The sequence below is a fragment of the Halichoerus grypus genome, chromosome 7, assembly GCF_964656455.1.
Source record: "Halichoerus grypus chromosome 7, mHalGry1.hap1.1, whole genome shotgun sequence".
In the NCBI taxonomy this organism is placed as follows: Eukaryota; Metazoa; Chordata; class Mammalia; order Carnivora; family Phocidae; genus Halichoerus; species Halichoerus grypus.
This window is the reverse complement of record NC_135718.1, coordinates 128,031,850-128,040,292: the sequence shown is the minus strand read 5'-3', so window position 1 is coordinate 128,040,292 and position 8,443 is coordinate 128,031,850.

Genomic DNA, 8,443 nt, shown 5'->3' with positions numbered 1-8,443 from the left:
AAGGTAATAGTATCTTATCATGTGTCACCTTTTACAGTGTTAAAATTTTATTTTATGAAATGCTTACAGTTTTGTTTTGTTTTTAAGATTTTATTTATTCAGGCGCCCGGGTGGCTCAGTCGTTAAGCGCCTGCCTTCGGCTCAGGTCATGATCCCAGAGTCCTGGGATCGAGTCCCACATCGGGCTCCCTCCTCTGCGGGAAGCCTGCTCTCCCTCTCCCACTCCCGCTGCTTGTGTTCCTGTTCTTGCTATCTCTGGCTCTGTCAAATAAATAAATAAAATCTTTAAAAAAAAAAAAAGATTTTATTCATTTGAGACAGAGAGCATGAGCAGGGAGAAAGGCAGAAGCAGACATCCCACCCCCACTGGGGGCCCCCATCCCAGGGCCCAGAGATCATGACCCCAGCCAGAGGCAGACGCTTAACCATCTGAGCCACCTAGGCACCCTGCTTACGGTAGTTTTATTATTTTTTTTAAAGATTTTATTTATTTTGGGGCACCTGGGTGGCTCAGTCGTTAAGCATCTGCCTTCAGCTCAGGTCATGATCCCAGGGTCCTGGGATCGAGCCCCGCGTCGGGCTCCCTGCTCAGCGGGAGGCCTGCTTCTCCCTCTCTCCCTCCCCCTGCTGTGTTCCCTCTCTCGCTGTGTCTCTGTCAAATAAATAAATCTTTAAAAAAAAAAAAAAAAGATTTTATTTATTTTGAGAGAGAGAGTGAGAGAGCACAAGAGGGGGGTAGGGTCAGAGGGAGAAGCACACTCCCCGCTGAGGGTGGGGGGAGCCCGATGTGGGACTCAATCCCAGGACTCCGGGATCATGACCTAAGCCGAAGGCAGTCACTCAACCAACTGAGCCACCCAGATGCCCTTACGGTAGTTTTAAAAACTTCCATATAAGATCAATGTTTTAACTTGTTAGTGAAATCCAAAAACTTTGGAAAAGCACTTTTCTGTGGCACTGAGCACAGAAAAGGTAATTTAGATATTCAATACATCTGCCTCCAAATTATTCATTCTCTGATGCAATGCATTTTGTTTAAGGTTTTATTTATTTGACAGAGAAAGAGACAGCGAGAGTGGGAACACAAGCAGGGGGAGCAGGAGGAGAGGGAGAAGCAGGTTTCCCACCGAGCAGGGAGCCCAATGTGGGGCTCGATCCCAGAACCCTGGGATCATGACCTGAGCCAAAGGCAGACACTTAATGACTGAGCCACCCAGGCACCCCGATGCAATGCATTTTTGTTCAGCATCTACTATACACCAGCCATTAGTCTGGGTGCTAGGGATACGATTTTAACAAACCTGGCACAGTCCCTGTGGTGTTCACAGTCTAGCTCACATTTTAACTTAAAGACAAAAACAAAACAAAAAAACCAGGCCATGACAATTCCATGTGCTATGCTATTCTCTGGGAAGAACATTATGCTATGGCAGTACAAGGGAGACACACACAGCCTGATCTTTCCAGTTAAATATAGCTGGAGTGAGAGGATCTATTGGCTGTCGGAGAAAACATTCATGGAGTAAGGTTTCTCCTTTTAGCCTTAACTTCTTCCTGGGAATATTCCCATCGTTCCCATTTCTGCTTCCCTGCATGCCTCCCAGTGTCTGGTTTACCTCTAGATGGTATTTGTAACAACTCACAGCAGATTCAGGAAGGCCTTCTACTATGTAGAAAGACACTGCAGACACAACCCACCTCTCCCCACCAAACTGCTTTCATGATTTATTTACTTAACTTTTTTAATGTTTAGAATGCAACACAGCTTGCATATTTCAAAATAATAGCTTAAAATCCTCTCAAATTGATGAAAAATGTGGTTTTATAGGTTTAAAGGTCACAAGGCCCCCCCAAAAAAATCTACATATAGATGTGTTTTAGTACAGTTGAGTAAGTCCAAGACATAAAGGAGATCTTAAGAGCAGCCAAAGAGGGCCCCTGGGTGGCTCAGTCATTATCTGCCTTCGGCTCAGGTCATGATCCCAGGGTTCTGGGATCGAGTTCCACATCGGGCTCCCTGCTCAGCAGGAGGCTCGCTTCTCCCTCTCCCATTCCCCCCTGCTTGTGTTCCCTCTCTCACTGTGTCTCTGTCAAATAAATAAAATCTTAAAAAAAAAAAAAAGAATAGCCAAAGAAAAAAGACCAATTACTTATAAAAGAATGATGATTGGAAACTGGACGAATAGCAGGGCTCTCATTAGCAACAATGGAAGCCAGAGCTATTATCTTCAAAATACTGAGAAAAAAAATCAACTGTCAACTGAGAATTGCTGACTAAAGGAATTACTTGAAGGAAAATGATCACACGAGGAAGGAATGAGATGCAGAATCACTGGCAAAAAAAAAAAAAAGTGGGTGAATTTAAACAAACACTGTATAAAACAATAATATATCAATAGTGTTTGCATGAAGGAATCAACAAAACAAGAATATTAGCTGAAAAGAACATAAGAAGAGGAGCCGTGGCTGGAGTTAAAGCATTCCAAGCTGCTTGTATTATTGAGAGGAGAGATTTTTTTTAATATTTATTTTTTAAAAGATTTTATTTATTTGACAGAGAGAGAGTTAGTGAAAGCAGGAACACAAGCAGGGGGAGTGGGAGAGGGAGAAGAAGACCCCCCGCCGAGCAGGGAGCCCGATGTGGGGCTCCATCCCAGGACCCTGGGATCATGACCTGAGCCGAAGGCAGACGCTTAACGGCTGAGCCACCCAGGTGCCCCGAGATTTTTTTTTTTTTTAATATTTATTTATTTGACAGAGAGACACAAGCAGAGGGAGAGGGAGAAACAGGCTCCCCACTGAGCACAGAGCCTGACGATGACGATGACGACGACAACTCGGGGCTCAATCCCAGGACCCTGGGATCGTGACCTGAGCTGAAGGCAGATGCTTAACTGACTGAGCCACCCAGGCGCCCCAGGAGTCGATTTAGGGATAAATATGGGATTTTCTTAAGTATGTGTATTAAGATTTTAAAGGAAACCACCTAAAGAATATAATTCGAATATAACTCACAAAGCAACAAATGGGGAAAATAGGGAATATAAAAAAATTTAAGGAAAAAATAAAAAGAGCAGGACAAGACCAGTAGCTACCCCAGTTGGGGGAGGCAGAAGCCCAGGATGGGAAAGAGCTCATAAATACCTAGAAGTAAATTACAGTGTTCTAGCTCTCAAATTGGGGGATATACCTAATAATATAGCCTCAAAATATATAATACAAAACTAGCAATTACAAGGGAAAATGGACAAATTCGCCAACAGAAAGGCCTTATATACCTCTCTTAGTAATTAGCAGCTCAGACAAAAGTTATACAGACATAAAAGATCTGTATGGAAATGTCATGATCTGCTAATCAACACATACCAAACTTTGCACCTAACAGAGAAAACACACTGTCTTCACGCACATTTAAGACAATTACGAAAACCAACCATAGATGGGCCATGAACAAGTCTCATCAAAGAATCAATGGCATACACAGCATCCTCTAACCACAATGCAATTAAGTTAAAACCAATGTTGGGAGACAATGGTCCATGGATAACATGCATTTCCACCAATCTTGCAAAAGGAGGCACTGACTGCTCTTTGTTCTAGACTATCTTTTAAAGATTGTAGAGCGAACTTTGCAAGATAACGACTCCCTTTGGAGACAAGGGTAAGTTTGCTTACCATAGTAGTTCTCAAATTGGGGCGTTTGCCCACTGAAGATATTTGACAATGTCTAGAGACATATTTAGTGGACACAACTGGGAGAAGAGGTACTACTGGCATGCAGTGGGCAAAGGCCAGGGATGCTACTAAACACCCTATAATGCACAGGGCAGGTCCCCGCAACTAAGAAGTATCCAAACCCAAATGTCCACAGTGGCAATGCTGATCAACTCTGGCTTGTAGATATAGTCTTCCTTTGGAACCAAGGGAAGTCATGCATCTTTTCTATTATAATAAAGGCAATACCTCCCTTAAAGCAGGGGATGCTACTGCCCAGTGTAACAGTTCCAGGTTTCCTAACCTCAGGGTCCCTCTCCTGTAATGCAACCCACTCCATATGCAGGCATCCACCTCAGTCCACCCATGGGACTTGGGGGCAAGGGGAAGCAGTACAAATGATGATCCTCTGGATATTGCTATTGCTGTAATAATCTGTCCTTTGTTTCTGAACTCCACAAATATAATGTTGAATGGAAAGCAAAACTGCATAAGAACACATGCAGCATACCATTTATATTCTTTTATATATGGTTTAGTAATAGCTGCAAATATAGTAGAAATACAAAGACATCTGACTTCCACTAGGGGATGTAGGTAAGTATTAAAAAAAAAAAAAAAAAACACTCACCCTCTAAAGGAAAGACTAGATAAACTACAATCTACAATATTTCTAAACCAATCAGAGAACTGTAGTCCCAGGACAACCTACTGGCCAAGAATCTAAGGAGAGGTAGGCACCAGAAGGATAAGCAGAGTAGGGTCTCTTACCTGGGGTAGATGCAACAAGACACTTGTAATAGTTCAGTTAGGATGGTTAATGAGTTGGTGAAGGCCAGACGTGGGCTAGTGAGCTACTAGAGGACCAAAGAAATTGGGAGTTTGTGCCCTCTTATAGGTTTTTCTCTATAAGCTCATAGAAGAGATCAGAAAGAGCCCCAAGAGAAGTGTTATGGTGCAGACCTGGGAGAGGGTACAACAACCACAGCTGCACGGGCATGAATCCACTGGGATGCTTTCCCCTTAAAAAGCGTAATATTTAATCTGTAGGGGAAGGGAACGTGAAAAAGAAAATCTATGCCGGGGGGGGTGGGCAGGAATATTTGCTGGCTCCAGAACTACAAGGGAGGAGGAGCAGGAAAAATGAGAAGGCTACCCTCCTGAGATGCAGGGACATGACATCTGCCTAAACCTGAGGCCTAACCAGAACCAGGAACACTCTACCACCCACCTCCCACGCTAACAAACTTCTAGAAACACGTCAAAGTGGAGTATCGGTGGGAGAGGGACAGGAGCAGGAGAACAAAAAAGAGCATGCAGAGACCTCCTCTTGCGTGCAATGCAGAGAGAAGTTCTAAAGCTGAAGGCAGACATTGCTTGGCAAACGAGCACCTGCTCTACACCCCAGGTTACCAAAGGTAACCTTAGCAACAAACCTCAAACCAAGACCAAACCCCAACTAGATTAACTCATCCCTTACCTCCATTAAAGGCCTAGCAAGAGGAAAGGTATTTCCATTTCCAGATACAAATTTTATATACCTCAGTGTCTGCTATATCCTACACTAGGTTGGGTTTGAAAAAAAAATTGAAGTACATGAAAACATCAGAACACACAAATGTGATCCAGATGTTGGGACGGGAATTCAAAATAATTATGATTAATATGTTAAAGACTCTGATGGGAAAGATGAATAATATGCAAGATAAGATGAGTAATTTCTACAAAGAGATAGAAACTATTAAAAAAAAAAAATCAAGTGAGGGATGCCTGGGTGGCTCAGTTGGTTAAGCATCTGCCTTCGGCTCAGGTCATGATCCCAGGGTCCTGAGATGGAGTCCCACATTGGGCTCCCTGCTCAGCAGGGAACCTGCTTCTCTTTCTGCCTGCCACTCCCCCTGCTTGTGCTCTCTGACAGATAAATAAAATCTTTTAAAAAATCAAGTGAAAATGTCAGAAACGCAAAACACAATACCAGAGATGAGAAATGTCTTCACCTAGCTCATCAGTAGACTCAACACAGCCAAAGAAGAGAATTGGATAAGTCAGTAGAAACTACCCAACTTAAATACAAGGGAAAAACAACAGGGGATGGGAAACAAAATAAGACATCCAAGAGCTGCTGGACAATATCAAATAATCTAACCCACCCATAATTAGAATCCCAGGAAGAGGAGCATGCAATAGGAAGAAATAATCCCAAAAATTTTCCAAAAGTAATGACTGACAGGAAACCACAGAGAAGCTCAGAGACCACCATGGATAAATGCCAGACAAATAAAGAACACCTTAGCATACCATATTTTTAAAAACACAAAGAGAAAATCTTAAAGACAGCCAGAGAATAAAAGACATACAGAGGAACAAAGATAATTACAGTTAACTTCTAGTCAGAAATGATACAAACCAACATCAATGAAGTGCCTAAAGCACTAAAAGAAAAAAAAAAACCTGTTAACCTACATAAAATATTTTTTTTTAATGAAGAGGAAATAAAGACTTTCTCAGAGAAAAACTGAGGGAATTAAGGGCTAGCAGACTTAGTCAATTAAAAAAAGCTGAAGGAAGTTCTTCAGACAGAAGGAATATGGTTATCAGACAGAAACTTGGGTTCACACAAAGAAGAGTGCTAGAAATGGAATAAATGTAGGTAAAATAAAATTAATTTTTCTCATTTTTTTTAAGTTTTATTTATTCATTCGAGATACAGAGATACAGAGAGAGAGAGAGAATATGAGCGGGGGGAGAAGCAGAGGGAAGGGGAGAAGCAGGCCCCCCGCTGAGCAGGGAGCCCGATGTGGGGCTCGATCCCAGGACCCTGGGATCATGACCTGAGCCGAAGGCAGATGCTTAACCATCTGAGCCACCCAGGTGCCCCTCTTTTTCTCATTTTTAATTGCTCTAAAACAGAGGTTGGCAAAAAATTTTTTCTATAAAAGGCAAATATTTTAGGCTTTGTGGACCTTATGGTCTCTGTTGCAACCACTTAATTCTCCTTAAAGTATGAAAGCAGACATTGGCAAAACAAAGAAATGATTGTAGCTATATTCCAATAAAACTTTATGGGCACTGAAATTTTAGTTTCATATAATTCTCACGTGTCATGAAATTTTTTCTTTTGATTTTTTTCAACCATTAAAAAATTTAAAAACCATTCCTAATTTGCAGGCCATACAAAAAGAGGCGGCAGGGTGAATTTGGCCAATGGGCTTGCTTTGCTGACTTCTGCTCTGAAAGCCTATTGTACAAAGCAAAAGCAGCAGCAATGTGCTGTTTGTCTATAGGATGTACGAAAGTAAACTGTAGCACAGCAATATCAAAAAAGATGGGAAGGAGGAATTGAGAATATACTTTTGTAAAGTCCTCGTCCTACATGTGAAATGATACCTATTACTTTAAGGTGGACTCTTAATTACAGATGTATATTGTAAACCCTAGGTCAACTATGAAAAAAAATATTTTCGGAAAAAATTTTAAATACATATAAATAATAAGTTCATAGAAAAGATAAAATGGGATCATTAAAATGCTTGGGTAACACACAAGAGAGAGAAAAAGAAGAAAAAAGTAAACAGAAAAAATGAAACAAAAAAAAACAGTACACAAGATAGTATATTTTAATCCAACACGTCAATAATCACATTCAGTTTGAATATACCTTAGAAGAGGTTGTTAGATTGACTGACAGAGCAAGATACCAACTATATTGTTTAAAAGAAATTCACTTTATTTTTTTTTTTTAAGATTTTATTTATTTATTTGAGAGAGAGAATGAGATAGAGAGAGAGCATGAGAGGGGGGAGGGTCAGAAGGAGAAGCAGACTCCCTGCTGAGCAGGGAGCCCGATGCGGGACTCGATCCCGGGACTCCAGGATCATGACCTGAGCCGAAGGCAGTCGCTTAACCAACTGAGCCACCCAGGCGCCCAGAAATTCACTTTAAATATAAAGATATAAATATGTTAAAAGTGAAAGGATGAAAAAAGATATAAAACTAAGCAAACACTAAGCAAAAGAAAGTGGGAGTAGCTATATTAATATCAAAGTAAACTTCAGAATAAGGAATATTATCAGCAATAAAGAGGAATTCTACATAATGATAAAGGGGTCAGTTCCCCAAAAAGTGCAATACTAAAGGTGTATTGAGCTTACAACAGAGCTTCAAAACACAAGGCAAAAATTGATAGACCTGAAAGGGGAAATAGACAAATCCACAACTACAACTGGAGATTTCAATACTCGTCTCAGTAATTGATAGAACAAGTAAACAGAAAATCATTAAGGATATGTAAAATCTGAACAACACTATCAACCAACTAATTGGCATTCATAGAACAATATCAGAGTATACATCCTTTTCTAGAACACATGGAACACTCACCAAATAGACCCTAGTCTGGGCCATAAAGCAAACCTTAACATATTAAAAAGAATAGAAATCATACAGAGTGTTTTCAAATAACAGTATTAAATTAGAAATCAGTTAACAGAAAGAGAGCTGAAAAATGCCCATTTATTTGAAATTTGAAAAACACACTTTTACATAATCCATGGTTCAAAGTGGATGAATCAATGGAAATTTAAAAATATTCTGAACTAGGGGCACCTGGGTGGCTCAATCAGTTAAGTGTCTGACTCTTCATTTCAGCTCACGTCTTGCTCAGGGTCATGAGTTCATGCTAAAAATAGAGGCACCTGGGTGGCTCAGTCGTTAAGCGTCTGCCTTCAGC